General features: G+C 36.3%; 1 pseudogene; it reads left to right on the top strand.

Annotated features, from left to right (window-relative positions):
- Window positions 1–370: 370 nt before the first annotated feature.
- On the top strand, window positions 371–489 carry LOC123658774 (annotated as a pseudogene).
- Window positions 490–18,551: the final 18,062 nt, after the last annotated feature.

Genomic DNA, 18,551 nt, shown 5'->3' with positions numbered 1-18,551 from the left:
CCCAAAAAAAATTTTGTGCTTTTGATTTTTTTTATTATATAAACTAAACTATAAAATATTCACTTATGCATGTAATTTTATTTAATTTTTTTTTATACTATAATATACATATTATATACCTTGAATAATAGCTAAATAAAGAGTATTTATTTTAAATTTTGGGCGTGTGAAGGTTCATAACCACCTTGGATAGGAAGTAGAACGTGGAGAGAGAACGGCAAAACAGAATTTTTCTAGCAACTTTTTAGTTATTAACTAGCAACCCGCTCGGGCTTCGCACGGGCTATGCTGATACTAAATATACTACAGAATGTCAACTTTCACAGCTTTTTGTTGTTATTAGACAATACAAACATGTTTTATTGTAAAGTTAAACGTCCATACCACGTTGAATACACCGGTTCTAGTCCGATCACCAAAGTTAAGCAACGTCGGGCGCGGTCAGTAATTAGATGGGTGACCGCCCGGGAACTATGCGTGACGTTGGCTCTTTGTTTTTGTTTTTTTTTTTTTCAATTAGTTTTTGTAATTTAGCTTTACATAAGAACAAAAAAAAAATTAAAGATTGCATTATGAAACTAAATTTTTATTAGAATATCTATTCTTCTTCGAAGTTCGAGATACGAAATGTAAACAGTCTATAATTTAACAAAACACATCATGTTCTTGCGGATAATTTATTCTTTCATGGAATACACAAGAATGAAACATTAAAGGACTTTTTTACAACTTACAGAAAACGTCTTGAAAAATTATATTTATAAAATACTACTACGTTCACAGCTCGACAAAACAGAGCCACCTAGCGTGTGCTATAGAAACTACAAAGATTGTTAAATTAATATCAATAGTATTACATTGCAAACTACTAACTAGATAGCGCTTGAACGGAAATCTAAATTTTTAGATTTTTTTAATTAGTTCTGTTTAATTAGTTTTTTTTTTCAATGAGTTTGCCAAAGAAGTTTCACTTCTGACATGTGTACTTTGTACGCACGTAATTTTTTTATTCATAGTCTCTGCATGAAGGCTCACATCCTATTACTTTTCTACTGCTTACTGTTTAACCCAAAGACGCCTTGCTAATTATGTTGCTTGCAAGTTTTATGTCACACTAGCTGGTACCCGCGACTTCGTCTGCGCAGGATTAGCAAGTACTTTGAGCAGCTAACCTTCTCAATATCTAACTTTATACCAAAATTCATCAAAATCGGTTCTGCGACATAAAAATCAATTGGTACTAAGCAAATGTGCAATATAAATATATAATCAATTTTTATTGTATTTATGGTTCACTGTTTTTGCGATAATGGAGATAGATATAATTATGCTATTACAGACTGTTTTATAGGACTAATTAAGATAAACATTTCTCCTGTACATTATATACGTGTAAACTCTACAGTTTTTGCAGCGTACGCAGAATAGCTCGCAGACGACAGATTTTTTTCCGACCTTCTTGACAATTATCGTTATATTTTGGACAATTCATACACTATCTTTAAAAATTATAGCCTATGTGTTATTCTAATGTATAAGCTATATTGGAATGAAGTTCCGTACGGCAGGCTTGACATTTGGCTGGGCGAGCGAAATGAAAAAGAAATGTGATACTAAAACCGTAAGAAAAATATATAACGGAAGTGACGTAATATCAGTCACACGACTGTATAATATGACGTTTGTAAAACTAAAATATTACTAGTAAACTTTTTTTAAATTATTCATGTAATTTTATACTCTCGACAAAAATAAATAAAGACATGTTTTTTTTATTTCACTTAATAGTTTGAATTATTATTATTATTATTATTTTGTTTGATTTATTTTATTTTACGGTATTTGTTATTTTCTAAAATACTCAATTTCCTAAATACTTTTATGTCCTTAATTAAAAACCAATCAACAAAATAAAAAAAAAATCAAGAACTAGAAAAATATATAAAATTCAACATTTTTTTTTTTTCAAGTTGTGTTGCTTCTATACTATCCGAAGGAACTTTGTTCCTTCCTGGTGTCCCATGACACCACATAATTTTTTTATTGTAAACTTTCATTGAAATCCATTCGGTAGTTTTTGCGTGAAAGAGGAACAAACATCCATACATACTGTACGGTTCAGCCGCACATACCTATCGCCCGATCAGCAGTTTACGTTAGTTGCACGATTCACTAGCTAAATACATCAGTTCACGTTCACATATCATCATCGTACAGCGCGTTCGTGAGCTCATTCATAGCAATTAAATATTAGCAAATATATTTATATTTTAACATTTATTTTTATATCTTTTATCTACCATAATCAGCAGCAGCAATTCAGGTGTAACATACACATACAAATTTTCGCGTTTATAATATTAGTAGGACGAATTGTTTCTAATTGTACAATAAAATATATTTGTATTGTATTGAAAGTATTTTGCAAATTCTCGAGCACAGCCTCAAAATGGCGATCCATAATAGGGATGCGAATGTTATTGAGGATGTTGGGCGCTGTTTTAGAAAAATGAGTGTGGCCGTCGACAATGCGGTAAATTAACATTGTAGAGTTACACATGTAAAGTATAAAGCATGTAGTGTGTTATAAAATAGTAATGCATAGAGCATGTAGCATGAAAGAAAAAAAACTATAGTCGTAAATAATTATCTTAATTATTTACCTACATAAATATATATGTATACTAGCTGTGCCCGCGGCTTCGCCCGCGTTGGAATCAGTGTGTCACAAAGCTGTCCCGGCAAACTTCCAGTGAAACTCTCATCGAAATCGGCTTAGCCGATCCCTAAACCTTCCACTTGAAGCCATCTCCCCATTTGTGAAACCGCATAAAAATCCGTTCAGTAGATTTTGAGGGAATCGATCACATACACTTTTGGGGACTTGGTTTTATAATACACTAACTGTTGCCCGCGACTACTTCCGCTTGGTTATGAAGACATGAATTACTATTAAGATGTTTAACGCAAATAATTTTTTCATTTCAGTCACTTGAAATGCTTATCACACTGAGTAACTTTTTGCAAGGCACAATTTAGTATAATTTAATAGTTATTTTTATAAAACCTCTCTATACACCACATTTTTAGTTTTATTTTCAGGCTGCAGTATAAATAACCTATCAGGCGAACTTATAACTGCTGTATATGTTTCATACAAACTATCAACCCCAATTAAACCCCCTTAGCGGTGGAATATCGCAAAATCCGTTCTTAGCGGACGTCTACTAACTATAATCTACCTCCCTGCCAAATTTCATCTTTTTTCATCCTAGATGAATGGACCATCCAGCGGTTTTTGAGTTCTCGTGATGAGTGAGTTAATGACCTTTCTCTTTTATATATATAGATTACGATGCATTATTTGGACACCTCCTCACCATCTATAGAACATACATTCTAAATTTCGAGTCTCTTACTTCAAAAACATAGGACTTTCATACAAACTTCCAACCCCCGTTTTATCCCCTTAGGGGTCGAGATTCATAAAATCCGTTTTTAGCAGATGTCTACGCCCTATAAGAAACCTACTTGCCAAATTTCAAGTTTGTAGCTGTTATAGTTTCGGAGATTTCGTGATGAGTGAGTCAACCTACCACCCCCCGTTTTAACCCCAAAAGATAGTTGATTTCTAAAGATACATTATTTGAACACCTTCTCACCATCTATAGAGCATACATTTAAAATTTCAAGTCTCTTACTTCAAAAATATAAGACTTTCATACAAACTGCCAACCCCCGTTTTATCCCCTTAAGGATCGAGTTTTGTAAAATCAGTTTTTAGCGGATGTTTCCGCCTTATAAGGAACCTACCAGCCAAACTTCAAGTTTGTGGCTGTTATAGTTTCGGAGATTTTGTGATGAGTGAATCAACCTACCATCCCCCGTTTTAACCCCAAAATATAGTTGATTTCTAAAGATACATTATTTGGATACCTTCTCACCATCTATAGAACATACATTTTAAGTCTCTTCCTTCAAAAACGTAGGACTTTCATAAAAACTTCCAACCCCCGCTTTACCCCTTTAGGGGTCGAATTTTGTGAAATCCGTTCTTGGCGGATCCCTACGCCCTATAAGGAGCCTTCTTGCCAAATTTCAAGTTTGTAGGTGTTATAGTTTCAGAGATTTCGTGATGAGTGTGTCAACCTAACATCCCCCGTTTTAACCCCAAAAGGGAGTTGATTTCTAAAGATACATTATTTGGGCACCTTCTCATCATCTATAGAGCATACATTTTAAATTTCAAGTCTCTTACTTTAAAAACATAGGACTTTCATACAAACTTGCAACCCCCGTTTTACCCCCTTAGGGGTCGAGTTTCGTAAAATCCGTTCTTAGCGGATGTTTACGTCTTATAAGAAGCCTATCTGCCAAATTTTAAGTTTTTAGGTGTTATAGTTTCGGAGATTTCGTGATGAGTGAGTGACCTTTCGCTTTTATATATATTATTATAGATTATAGATTATAGATATAGTTATATATATATCTCTCACGGTCAGTTTTGGACTCACCATCGAATTAGAGAAAATAAGCTTTAGTTCGTAATTTGAAGCATGCAGTGTTGAAATTAATTCGCCTCAACGCTTTGAAAATTAAAAGGTAAATAAAAAAGGCATGGGTACTTAAGAGCCTATGGATCTTAAAACTTATATTTAAAAAAAATAGTTACGTAGTAAAATATATCTTTATGTTTAAATACTTGATTTCAATATAGTACTATTATAGACACACTACACAACTTCTTTAAAAAAAAAAAGAAAATCATTTAATCCTGACGATCCTTATTTCTAAATAATAATCTAGTAATCTTCAATCTTTAGTAAAATATCAAATCATTGGGATACTGATATAAGATAGTGTTTAAATCAAATTTGAATTATTAAAGTGCGTCAAAATGAAGGCCAAAGGAGTCGGTTACAAACATACAAACATACAGATGAAGCTAATATAAAGCGTGTATATGTACACGTTTTATATTAGCTTATTATTTACACGCTTTATATTATTTATTCATCTTATGTCGATCCAATAGACGAGTACAACGACAACAAGGAACACGTTGCGGGGATGTAAGGTCGATGCTTCAATTTATTATTGCGGGATATATTATACTCGGCGATTTCTTCCAAGATTTACTTTGAAATTTATTATTAATATTCTAAATAAACTAAATTACTATCGAATGTATTTTCAAGCAGTTTTAACAATCAGACAGGATTATTAAATTAATGATTATAAAGCATTGGTACTCTATAGACAATCGGGATCTAATTATATGTTCGTTACAAAAAAAATTAACCTACCACCTTTGAGGATAGAATAACGCTTGGCTCGCTGAAGGCGACCAGACTCAGCCGCTCCTCTACGCATTCGTTCGCGCGCTTTCGCAACGGCGGGCGAAGGCTGCACTCCCTTCCGCGCCTCCGGCTTCAAAAAAACACTCTAGGGGTAGGGCAGACCAAGACCACATGGCAGTGGGGTGCTCCGATTCGGTTTTGGGTATTTCACAAATTTCTATACCTATATTCCAGCACACCCCTCCCCCATTCACCACCTCTCCCCCCAAACTCTATACCCCTATAAATAAAATCCCGATTGTGTATAGTTTAGCCAAAGCATTAATGTATAACGACCACTGACCTGATGGCATCGCATTATTTTGCTGCGTCGTTGAGACCAACGCTGCAAGCAGCAGGCGTATTTAATCTCCAATTACGTAATTTCAACCAGAGTTCAAACAATTCGACTTACATACAGTCATTTTCACGAAACATTTGACTTCACTTTACACACAAATTATTAAGACGTAAAAAAAAATATCTAAATAAAATTCTATTAAGTCACATATCGTTAATAACTACGATTATTTTTACGATATTTACTAACGAATACATACACAAAAGGCGTCCGGAAGAATAACGTCTAATGACTAACGGTCATTATGAGGCACAGGAGCAAGACTGTCATATTAACGTTGTTCAAATTATTATTAGCCAATTGCACAACGCGCTGAAACCGTTACTCGTACAATTTTTTCAAATCGGTTCTTTCCCTCTTGGAATGTTTTTGGGGATACATTTTTTTTAGGGTATTTTCTTGGGAACTCTTAATTCGTCGGAACATAATATATTTTTAATATTAAAAAAAAATTCTTCATTTCGACACCAACAATTTATACTACGCCAACTCGAATTGTCGATAAGTTGGTTTTCTTAATGCAACTTGAATAAGTGTGTTTTTTTTAATAATAATAAAAACTGTGAAATTGCAATGAATAAATTAACTATTAAAGATACCAAATTTCAAATAAGTTTCTTAATTAATATAAAAGGTATCACGTTTTTTCCTTTTATAAGCATCTATTGTAAAGTTCTCTTTTATGAGTTAGCTGAGTATAAATTGTTGGTGTCGATTTATCAATTTACGAATATATTTTAGCAATTTATAATATATAATTCCTAACTAAAGCAAAGTATAAGAAGAAAAGGGAAAGTATAAAAAATATATTTTCAATTTTAAAATCCTTTGAAAAATAAAATCTAATAAGAAAAACATTAATCTGACTGATTTTTAAATAATTTCAATTTTTGGTTTAGGGGGTTTTTTCCAATTTAGCGCGTACATACAGATAATGTAAATGATTTGACAAGTTACGCGTATTCACTAAAATGTCACTTAAATTATGCATTTAATTTCATACTCAACTTTATATTTAATTTTTTTTTTGTTCTTAAGCCAATCAAATGTTACATGAAATTAATATGAACCAAGGTTTAGTAACGTTACCAATTACCGTTAAAAAATAAGTTAATATTTATTGACATCTTACATTAAGTTTAATTTTTTTAACAGTAATTATGAGACGGAAACGCTTTAAAACGCTAAGTTTTACCGGTAAATAGAAGACAGATTGATTGCCACATAAAACTCTCGTAGATAACCGAGTTCAACTTTAGATAATTTATTTAGACCGGTTGATAATACGTCGTTCACGCCATCTACAGCCTCCGCTCGTACAATTGCTGGTGAGAGCGTCACACGATCACTTTGAAAACCAATTCTGTTGTCTTAAAATGACTAGATAATAGGTAGAATAATTATGTACCTATTATTAAATTAATTACATTTTAATTAGAAATAATTCAGACATTTTAATAAAAATGTATTCGTATGCGGCCGCCAGTAATTTGAATAGGTATACCTAGCATGTCTTGCGTTTATCAAACACGTAACATTCAGGTCACACTATGACATGATTGAGATTTCCCTTCAACGACAGTAGCAAAAGACTTTAAACATTATTTATATTATCGTCTTCATCATAAAACAGCAGCAACTCATCTTTATGTGTAAAAGAAGGTACATAATTATGTATATCTACCAGCAGATGGCATGAGGTGCCGTTTAAATCGCGCTAGCGTTTCGTTCAGTTTAAGAGCCATTTCACAATTTTACGCTCTGCAAGTTTAGGTAAATTTGGTCGCATCGCGCGAGTCGTACGAGCCGCGCGATCTTTGTGCTAGTACGTATAGTGTGACAACCAAAAGATCATCGTGATCATTTTCTGATGTATAATAAAAATTATAACTATGGTATAAAATGTTTTTTACATAATTAATTTGTTAAAAATTTCAAGTATGTTATATAACAACAGTCAATAAATTTAAAATAAAATTAAAAAAATCAATTTTATGAAACAATTTTTTTTAATTGATATAGTTTTTTCAGTTTACGAATGAATCTAATATTTACGATATGAATAAAAAAGCATTTAATGACATCGACACCGACAAACATATTAATTAACAAATAACAAGACAAACAGATTGAAATGCCTATTTGTATTGATAGTGTGAGAAAAGAAAATTAAATTATCCATTTGTTTACAGAAATTATCATTATATTATTTTACAGTCATTTTCGTAATATGTTTATTTTATTTATATTTTATTATGAAAGTATCAAATGCGTTTTATCCGCTATAACAACAGGCGCTTGGCGCGTGTGAGCGAAAGAGACGGCTGCGCAGAATTTGGCGTGGACCTTACCTCTAAGAGCGCTAGCGCTCGACTGATTTACCGGGCTTGATGCGTGGCAATATATACTATCTTTTTATTATTTAATATAAAATGTATTAAAAATAATTACATCTTTTAATTATTTTTTTTGTATTCCTTAATGATGTAAGTTTACTTTGATGAAGATAGTTCGTTAAAATTTCTTAGTTTTCTAAGAGAAATATCGCTTTTAAAATTGTACTTATTTGGAAAATATTCGTAACTTTAAATTTTTTTTATCGTTTAATAGAGATACAAATGGAATAAAAATCTATGATAGTGGACAACAAAATTATATTCCACATATTATGATATTTTTTAAAAATGGTTTCAACGTAGAGGTTATTGAAAAGTAGGACTTCAAAGTATACATTGCGACCGTTTACCCAGGGAGGAGGCTGATGAAAAGGTTAATAATTTTATACACATAATATAAATCAAAATTCTGATCTGACTATGGACTACAACAAAGGTTTGCTCTATTATATTTCAAGAATATAAATTACATTATTGCATCCAACACTGAGATTAACGACGTCAAAATATTACAATTTCGCGGATTGTTACCGATTTTTGTGAAATGGCTCTTAAAATGTTTGTTTTTACATCATATTTTAAACAAAATTCTTTATAGACAATTAACGAGCTTACACGCACAGGTAAAACGACATTTTCTCAAAATGAATCCTAGCTATATCGATTTATTTCCCCTGAAATCCCCTGCATACTAAATTTCATGAAAATCGTTAGAGCCGTTTCCGAGTTTCTGGGATATATATATCGCACCTTCGGTGGAACAAGGGCGTATCTTACAAAAAATCGTAAAATGAGTTAAATATGCAGAAATGCCCAAAAAACACCCTAGTATCTAGTGGGACAAAGACTCCTATTAGATTCACTTTAAAAGTCGCTTCACGGCAATAGTGTCTTTGTCATTTTGGATCGAATTGGTGGGCGTTTTGGCGCGACATCGTCTCATTGGTCAGTTGCGCCGTTGCCCCCGCGCGCAATGTTTTTATCTTGGAGCGCCAAAGCCGCGAAGGTAAATATGCCTTTTGATATTTGATACTCCTGGAGAGACAAAGTCATATTTAGCACACTTATGCCTTTTTCGTGAGCAAATGTTTGGATAGACAAAGCCATTGCAACATTTGTGACTTTGTACTTCCAACATTTTTATTATTTTATAGTGTTATGAACAAATGTGGTGTTGTTATTCCAATACATGTTTTATAAAATAAGCATAAAAACAATTCATACTTTCTCATACCGAATTCCTTTCTAACTCTGAGTAGTTGATTACACTGTGACAAATAATTTTTTTTTTTAATTTTAAAATGGTGTTGCTGTTTAAACTCTGAAGCTTTATTCTAAGTTATACAGTTAAATTTTCAGGGAAAAATGGGATCCCGAAGTCGAAACGTTTCGATGATGTTAAATGATGACAAAGACATTCAGAATATCGAAGAAATGCATGTGCCTCAAATTGATAGCATCCAAGCCACCTTCGTTGAAGACCACCAGAATAAAAAAATCATCATCATCATCATACCAGCTCATGGACGCCCACTGCTGAGCATAAGCCTCCCCTAATGCTTTCGACGACGATCGGTCCTGCGTTGGTTCTTTTTTTTTTTGGCAGCGGGTCTTGAAGAACTTAGACCCCAACGCACGGGCAATTTCCACCAGTCCGTCGTTGAGCTCGTCCACATTTACGCAGCCGGCCAGGCGACAGGCCAAAGCGATTTTGGAGTTCGAGTTGAAAGCTCTCGGGGTTTTGAATCTGAGCTGGCGCAGGTCGGAGCACAGACCCTATCAGCCGACCCCTCTCAAACTTGACATCGATATTCAATGTGCCTCGGACAAGTCGGTGATCACTTCCTGTTTTCACAGCATTAATCACTGAGACATCACTAAATATGTGCTTTTTCGTCGACATGATAAAGTCTATCTCGTTCTTGATGGTGCCGTCGGAACTCAACCAGGTCCATTTGCGCCGTTCCGGCTTCCTGAAGAAGGAGTTCGATCATTATAAAGAGTCCCTCCTTCTCCATGAAGTCAGTCAGTAGCCAGTCCCGGGAGTTCCGTTGCTCATATCCAAATTGCTCCACTCATAACTCATCACCGCATCGTCTGCTTAGCTTCGCATTGAAGTCCCCCATCACAGTAGTGTAGTGGCATGTAGAGCTATGTATGGCTGTAGAGATTTCCTCATACATAGCTTCCACTTCGTCATATGAATGTGTCCAGGTCGGTGCGTAAACCTGTATGACCTTTAGCGAATACCGCTTGGATATTCTGAGTATAAGGTACGCCACCCTGCTCGACACTCTCCTGACGACGTCGATGTTGTTGACGAGAGCCTTACGGACGAGGAACCTGACACCACCCTGGGACTGTTGGTCGCCCTCCCGATAGAACAGCAGGTTGCCAGACTTGAGACATCGAGTCCTCTCCCTCTCTTCGGACTTCAGATAAGCCCAAAATAATATAATAAAATAATATAATAAAATAATATAATAAAATAATATAATAAAATAATATAATATCCCAGCTCAACCTGCTGAAAGCTTCTTTCAACTCAATGAGCTTCGCGTCGGTCCGCAGCGTCCTAGCGTTATATGTTGCCAGGGCCAAGTGTCGTCGTTGGGTGTGGTGGCCTGGCTTCTGCCGGAGATTATAGCCTCCTGCCCCGCCGTTATCGTGGCCTCCACCGTAGCCAGGACTAGCGGGGCCGCCGGGGACTGGGGGACAATTTTTTGTCGTGTCTGCCATTTAGGGGGATTTGGCGTAATCGCCACGCTTGCTAGGCTGTGCTTAGAAGGCGCTGCTGCCCACCCTCTAGTGGTTTTTCCTCTATCGCCTCTTACGATACCCACGGGATGAGATGGGGTGAAATTACAGATACCTCTTTAAGGGATAGATCTCGTGCTACGTGATTCATTTGTTTTCTATGAAAGCATCGTTGCTATTATTATTTTAGTTTCTTAAATACGTTTCTTTTTATCGTTTTTTTTTTTTTTTTTTTGTTAAATATTTACTGTAAAATGCCAAAGTGGTCTGTACAACAATAACTATGAAGATTGTTTGTAGTTTTATGTTTGTTAGTTTTGATTTGTTCAAGTGGAGTTAGTGAGTAAGTGAGTTTGATTTGTTAGAGTAAAGTAAAAACGGACTGATTACTATGGACAAAGATTTTATAACGTTAATATTGACGCTAATTTTAAAGGCAAATTCCAAAGAGTTTCGCTAGAGTTTTTTAAGATTTTTCAACAGAAGTTCCTAAAAAAGATGTTTAATTATAAAATAAAACATTTTTTGCAACAAATAAACTAGTATCTATTTTTCAAAATCTTTAAAACACGAACGATAAATATGGTAATAATTACAAAACGATTTAAATGTTGGTGGAACAAAGGCATAAATGTACACCTTATTTTGAAAAAAATATTAATAGCAATTAACAAAAAATATTTGGCACTTGCAAACTACATGGCCATATACATAAATAAATAGGTCGTATTTCATGCAAAGAACAAACACTTTGAAGCAGTACAAAGACGAATAATACGACTCGGAATGTAAAAAAAACTTTAAAATGGCTCTCCTGTAAAATTACAAAAAGTGGAGTTGAGCCCTTGTTCCACCGAAGGTGCGATATGTATAATATATATGTGTGTGTGTAACGTTAGGTTTGAGATATCCTATTTTTTCTTTTCTTAAATTACGTTTAAAGTACACTTGGCAATTGGGGATGACAGTTTATTTGTTTTTTTTTTGTAAATCTAAAAGTTAAAACTTTGAAGACTATTCCCAAAATTTGAATAATTTCTTATAATTCAAGGACATAGGTTTACAATTTGGATTCAATTTCAACCGAACCTATGATGACTTATGTGTACTTTGAGACTAAATATATATTTTGAGGTCTGTCCTGAAAATTTCTACTTATTTCCAGGACAGTCTTCGAAATTTATACATATATAAAGGAATATATTCCTTTGAGTTTGCATATTTGTGTATAATACCTTTTTTTATAGCAGTAGTAATATGTATTGTTTTATAAAGAGATTTTTGACACTCCATAATAGTCACATATAAAAGAAATATTTAATTTTAATTTTATGTATAGGAATTGGTAAATAACTTTAAATGTCGTTTCTTTGTTTTTTCAGGTAGGTTAAGGGTTTTTATAATTTATTTTTGTATCATAATGTATAAAGAAAAATTGTATAATAAAATCTTTGTTTTTTCAGAGCAACACATTGTAGAATTTTCCGATTCCAATTTTAAGTAGTCAGTAATGTCTTATACATATTACTATTATAGTACATACATTGCTAAAACTTCTGAGGACAGACCTCAAAATTTTGTTATCATTTTTGAGAATGCTATTAAAATTGATACATTTCATAGATATAGTTTCTAAATTTACGTTTCGGGAATGAGCTGTTTAATTTAAAGAGAGGCCCTGGAAAAATGTTTCTTCTGCTAATGTAAATTCTGAATCCAACATAGTTTTGTCAAGTAGATAATCTCACGTGAAACACACGTGGCATATCAAATTTACAATCTTTAACACGTTTAAGTATTTCGTTGCCAACGTTGACTACCTATATTTATTTCAAGATCGAAATATTAGCGAAACTTGCTCGAGCATTTCAACAAACGCGATAAAGGCAACAAATAACAATAACACACTAAGTTAAATGTTGAAAAAGTATATTAAGTATAATTTTTACTAATCAATTTTACACAAAAGAATTTCGTCATCTAGTTGAATAAGTCTAACGTAGTTTTTTCGAATTATGTCTATTAAAAATATTTGATTGAGAATAAATAATTGTGTTTGCTCGCAAACGAAAAAAAACCGACTTCAATTACATCGACGAGTAATACAACGTACATCGACGAAAAAATAATCAAGTAAATACGCGATATCAAAGATTACTCAAAAAGTAGTTATCAGATCTCAATAAAATTGATATGTGACCACATGAGAAACGTCAGCTTTCGACTAAATTAAAAATTATTAAAATCGGTACACCCAGTAAAAAGTTATTGCGGATTTTCAAGAAGTTTCCTCGATTTCTCTGGGATCCCATCATCAGATCCTGGTTTTCTTATCGTGGTACTAAACTAGGGATATCTTCTTTCCAATTGGCACACACTACCTTTCGATTAAAAAAAAAAATTGTCGAAATCTGTCCACACGGTCAAAAGTTCTGATGTAACAAATATAAAAAAAAAATACAGTCGAATTGAGAACCTCCTGCTTTTTTGGGAGTCGGTTAAAAAGATAGGTCTGTTAAGGAGTTTGGAGATGAAATAGAAAAATTGTTTATCGATTTAACAATTTCCCAGGCTAACGGAGATCAAACCGCGTATAAAGTGTTGCAGCCTCTCAATGAGAAAAAAGCAATTAAGTGTTTTTCAGATGGGTTAAGAAGTCAAAGAGTAAGAACCATAATTGCGTCGCGCAATAACTTCTCTAAAAGATGCCATCAGAGTCGCGGAGGATGAGTGTAGCGCATCTTTGACCCATAAGGATCAAATTTCTCATATAATAATAATAGTAGGAATAGGCATAGTAATAATTTTAATTACAGTCGTGGATATCGTGGTCGAAATTTTTAACCGACTTCGAAAAAAGGAGGAGGTTCTCAATTCGACTTTTTTTTTATGTATGTTACATCAGAACTTTTGACTGGGTGGAGCGATTTCGACAAATTTTCTTTTAATCGAAAGGTGGTGTGTGCCAATTGGTCCCATTTAAATTTATTTGAGATCTAACAACTACTTTTCGAGCTATATCTAATAATGCGTTTTTACTTGACGCTTTTTTCGTCGACCTACGTTGTATTATACCACATAACTTTCTACTGGATGTACCGATTTTGATAATTCTTTTTTTGTTGGAAAGAGGATATCCCTAGTTTAGTACCGTGATAAGGAAACCAGGATCTGATGATGAGATCCCAGAGAAATCGAGGGAAACTCTCAAAAATCCGTAATAACTTTTTACTGGGTGTACCGATTTTGATAATTCTTTTTTTGTTGGAAAGGAGATATCCCTAGTTTGGTACCATGATAAGAAAACCAGGATAACAGATATTACATGATTGTGTTTGCGAGCAAACACAATCATGTAATATCTGTTATATTTTATATTTTTTGAAGGTGATGTGAGGTTTTCGATTATCCCCCTTGATTTTAATGAGATTTGGTGAGATTTCATTGGACGCCTCCCCCACATTCTGAGCTTACGTAATTAATGGATGTCCCCTTACACGCTTCAGCCTGTAATATCGCATAACGATCGCTATCAGGTGTACATGATAACAACCGGGACCGATGGCTTAACGTGCTCTCCGAGGCACGGTCGGGAGACCCACAAGGACTAATAACGACATCGGAAATAAATATTAGTATAACAAAAATATTCACTCCGAGCGGAATCGAACCCGCGACGGTCGGTGTTTAGACGCCGCCGACACGTCACACGCACCACTACGCCAGAGCGGTCGTCGTCAATATGTACAATGTTTATCAAATCTTTGCTTTCGAAATGAAAACTGTTGTTTATAAGTGAAGTAACATTCTCAGACGTTTAGTTGTCCCCATCGTGCAATTTATATTGCTCATCCTTGAGTGCTCTATAACGCTTTTTCTATGAATTGTGAACATACTAAATATATAGGATACATTTACCAACATATCCCGAAACATGACTGAGGCAAGGCCGTCAGCGAATACGATTTTACATATCCTAAGTCTACATATATTTTCTACAATTACATAGTTAGTAGATTAAAAGTTATATAGTTATTTAGATTAATTAAATGTTCAATTCCTTGATCGGCAATTTAGCGAAGTTGTAATTTATTGTTTTCGTGCAATTCAACAAACGGCTAACACTAAAGACTTTGTAACGCAATGTTTCATGTTGTCCAATTTTGTCTCATAACAAGGTCAAATTTTTTAGACATTCTGAGTGTTTCAGCGTCGCGTGCGTGCGTCTGTCACGCGTCGTCCACCGCCGGCCGTGACGCGACCCGCTTCCAGAATAGATTCGCCGGTCGCGCGTTGTACCGCAGACGGGGGGGAGGGGGGTCTACGCGGCACGTGGAGCTAGGGATGCGCCGCGAGCGTACACTGAGCTATGGCTATCTCTATTTTTAATTAGCCTAATTCTGTTATTATGGTTGTATTCTTAGTCGTGAAAGTTTAGTAACAAAATGAGTTAATAGCAAAGCGCTAAAAAATGTCATGATCATCGTTGCATTACAATAGTTCTTTGGCTATGATTTGGAGCTAAACGATTCTGTATGACTCGTCCCTAGTCCTCGAAGCTGTACCGCCGGCTCCGCCCGCGCGCCTCAGTGAGTCAGTGACAGCGAGCGCGCCGCGATGTGCGCGTGCGTCGCGACCCGGTCGCGGTCTACCGTTCGCTTGTTGTTGTTGCTCGTATTTTTACCCGCCCACTATGCGCAGACGATACAAATAGGCAAGAAACCGATGCGTATTAAACTCTATTTCATCTCTATTTTTATACATATCAAATTGATTTAACCGACTTGAATTGTAACAAAAACAGATTAAAATAAAATTAGGTCAATTTTTATTTGTAGTCCTGAGCTTGTCGTTCGGTGGTAGTTTAGTCGGTACATTCGGTGGAGCAGTCATGACCCATGGTCCGGTGCAGGAGTGGTGGAGGCGCGGCCGGAGGCGGCGGTGCGGCTGGTGGCGGCGGTGAACGCGGCGCTGCGCGAGCACGGCGTGGCGCCGCTGGACGCGCCCGCGCCCGTGGAGCCGGACGAGCCGCTCGCCGAGCCCGGACAGATATGTCTGCAAGTAAAACACTGCTGCCTGCACGAGATATTATTGTGGAATTGTATTAAATTAAATGTTTGGTACCTATTATGAATCGAAACAATAAATTGTTTCTGTCTACGTATTCTTAACCGACTTTAAAATAAAGTACATAATTGTCTTTGCAGGCAAACGAAAACAAAACGACTTCAATTATCTCGACAAGTAATACAACGTAGTAAAAAGTTATGAGGATTTTCGAATTTCCCTCGATTTCTCTGGGATCCCATCATCAGATCCTGGTTCCCTTATAATGGTACCACACCAGGGATATCTCCTTTCCAACAAAAAAATTATTATCAAAATCGGTTTATAAACGACAAAGTTATCCCCGAACATACATAAAACGGTCTAATTGAGTAACCTCCTCCTTTTTTGAAGTCGGTTGAAAAGGAAGAGATTCTCAATTCGACTGTTTTTCATGTGTGTTAGGTACCTAATAGTTTTTTCTGGGTATTTTTGATGATCCTTTTCTTAACCGAAAGCTGGTGTCTGTCATATGGTCAGATTTCAATTTCATTACGATCTGACGAGGACTTTTTGACTTTCTTTGATAATGCGTATTCGATCGGTTTTTCGTCTACCTACTTTGTTGCTGACTGTGGCGTGCCCGCAGGCGGCGCGCGGAGGCGGCGCGGCGGTGGGCGGCGCGGCGGGCGCGGACGCGGCGGCGCGCGCGGGCCTGGCGCTGCTGCTGGCCGCGCCCGCGCCGCCCGCGCGCCGTCTGCTGGCCGCGCTCGAGCTCTACCCGCACGCCGACGTCATCGCCCGGGTAACGTTACACATCATTACATCGATCATTTTTACTTTTCGTTTACCGACATTTTGAATTTATCAACACATTACTTTCGTAAATTTTAGTTCGTACATTAATTACTGTACGCCACAAAAACATAATTATAATTTATTACACTTGACGAATTAGGCTTTCCTTCCAGACAATAGAACCAATTTAATTATTTATCGTTTAAGTTATATACCCTATAAAACTAATTAAGCTAATGGACACATAAAAGACGCCTGCCTGCATCTAACGAAATACAGTCGCGACCGAGTAGTGTATCGAAGTAAGTAAGGGTGTGGTGGGCAGGCGTGCGCAGCGCTGTGCGAGGCCAAGGGCTGGCAGCACGTCGTGCTGCTGCACGCGGGCAGCGCGCTGGCGGCCCCGCGCGTCGTGCCCGCCGGCGCCGCGACAGCCCTGCGCGCCCGGCAGCTGCCGCCGCTGCACGACGACAACGCACTGAGGTGAGGTGACCTTCGCACTGTAATGTCGTCTCCAGATCAAGTTCAGGAACGAGCGATCGCTTCTGATTGCGACGAGAACACAGACAGAAAACCAAAACTTTCCTTTTTACAACCGTTAATCTGACGGTAACGTTCAGGAACCTACTGCTGGTGCTCAAGAAGCAGGGCGCCGTGAACTTCATCGTGTGGTGCGACGTGGAGTGCAACGTGCGCGTGCTAGATGCGGCGCAGCGCGTGGGGCTGCTGGCCGACCGCCACTCCTACCTCCTCACTGCGCTCGACCTGCACACCGCACCGCTCGCCGACTACAGCTACGGCGGCGCCAACATCACCGGTTACTCCGAGATGCTTGTTCCCTTGTAGTTCTTACGTTGATTGGTCGGAAACGATATCGAGACCCCTCCGATACTTACAGGTCTACGTGTCTTCGATGCGGAATCGAGTAAAGTGGCCGAGGCGATGAACGCTTGGCGGGAAGAGTATACCAAGCAGCTGGGCGACACGGCAAACGAGGAAGAGATTGCAAAGGTTATTATTTTGGAACTATTCAAGAAATATAAAATAATTGTGTTTGCTCGCAAACGAAAAAACAAACCGACTTCAATTACATCGACGAGTAATACAACGTAGATCGACAAAAAAATAGTCAAGTAACTACACGATATCAAAGATTACTCAAAAAGTAGCTATCAGATCTCAATAAAATTTATATGTGACCACATGACAATCATCAGCTTTCGATTAAATTAAAAATTATTAAAATTGGTACACCCAGTAAAAAGTTATTGCGGATTTTCAAGAGTTTCCCTCGATTTCTCTGAGATCACATCATCAGATCCTGGTTTCCTTATCACAGTACTAAACTAGGGATATCTTCTTTCCAACAAAAAAAGAATTATCAAAATCGGTACGCCCAGTAAAAAGTTATTGCGGATTTTCAAGTTTCTCTCGATTTCTTTGGGATCCCATCATCAGATCCTGGTTTCCTTATCATGGTACTAAACTAGGGATATCTCCTTTCCAACAAAAAAGAATTATCAAAATCGGTATATCCAGTAGAAAGTTATGCGGTATAATACAACGTAGGTCGACAAAAAAAGAGTCAAGTGAAAACGCATTATTAGATATAACTCGAATAGTAGTTGTTAGATCTCAAATAAATTTAAATGGGACCAATTGACACACATTACCTTTCGATTAAAAAAAATTTGCCGAAATCGGTCCACACGGTCAAAAGTTCTGATGTATCATACATAAAAAAAAATACAGTCGAATTGAGAACCTCCTCCTTTTTCGGAAGTCGGTAAAAAAGAAATGACATAGAACGTTTTAATTAATGAGCATAAAGAAAAGCAGTATTTTGAGCTGTTTTAT

Source organism: Melitaea cinxia, chromosome 12 (assembly GCF_905220565.1).
Source record: "Melitaea cinxia chromosome 12, ilMelCinx1.1, whole genome shotgun sequence".
Classification (NCBI taxonomy): domain Eukaryota; kingdom Metazoa; phylum Arthropoda; class Insecta; order Lepidoptera; family Nymphalidae; genus Melitaea; species Melitaea cinxia.
This window is presented reverse-complemented; position numbering and strand designations above follow the sequence as displayed.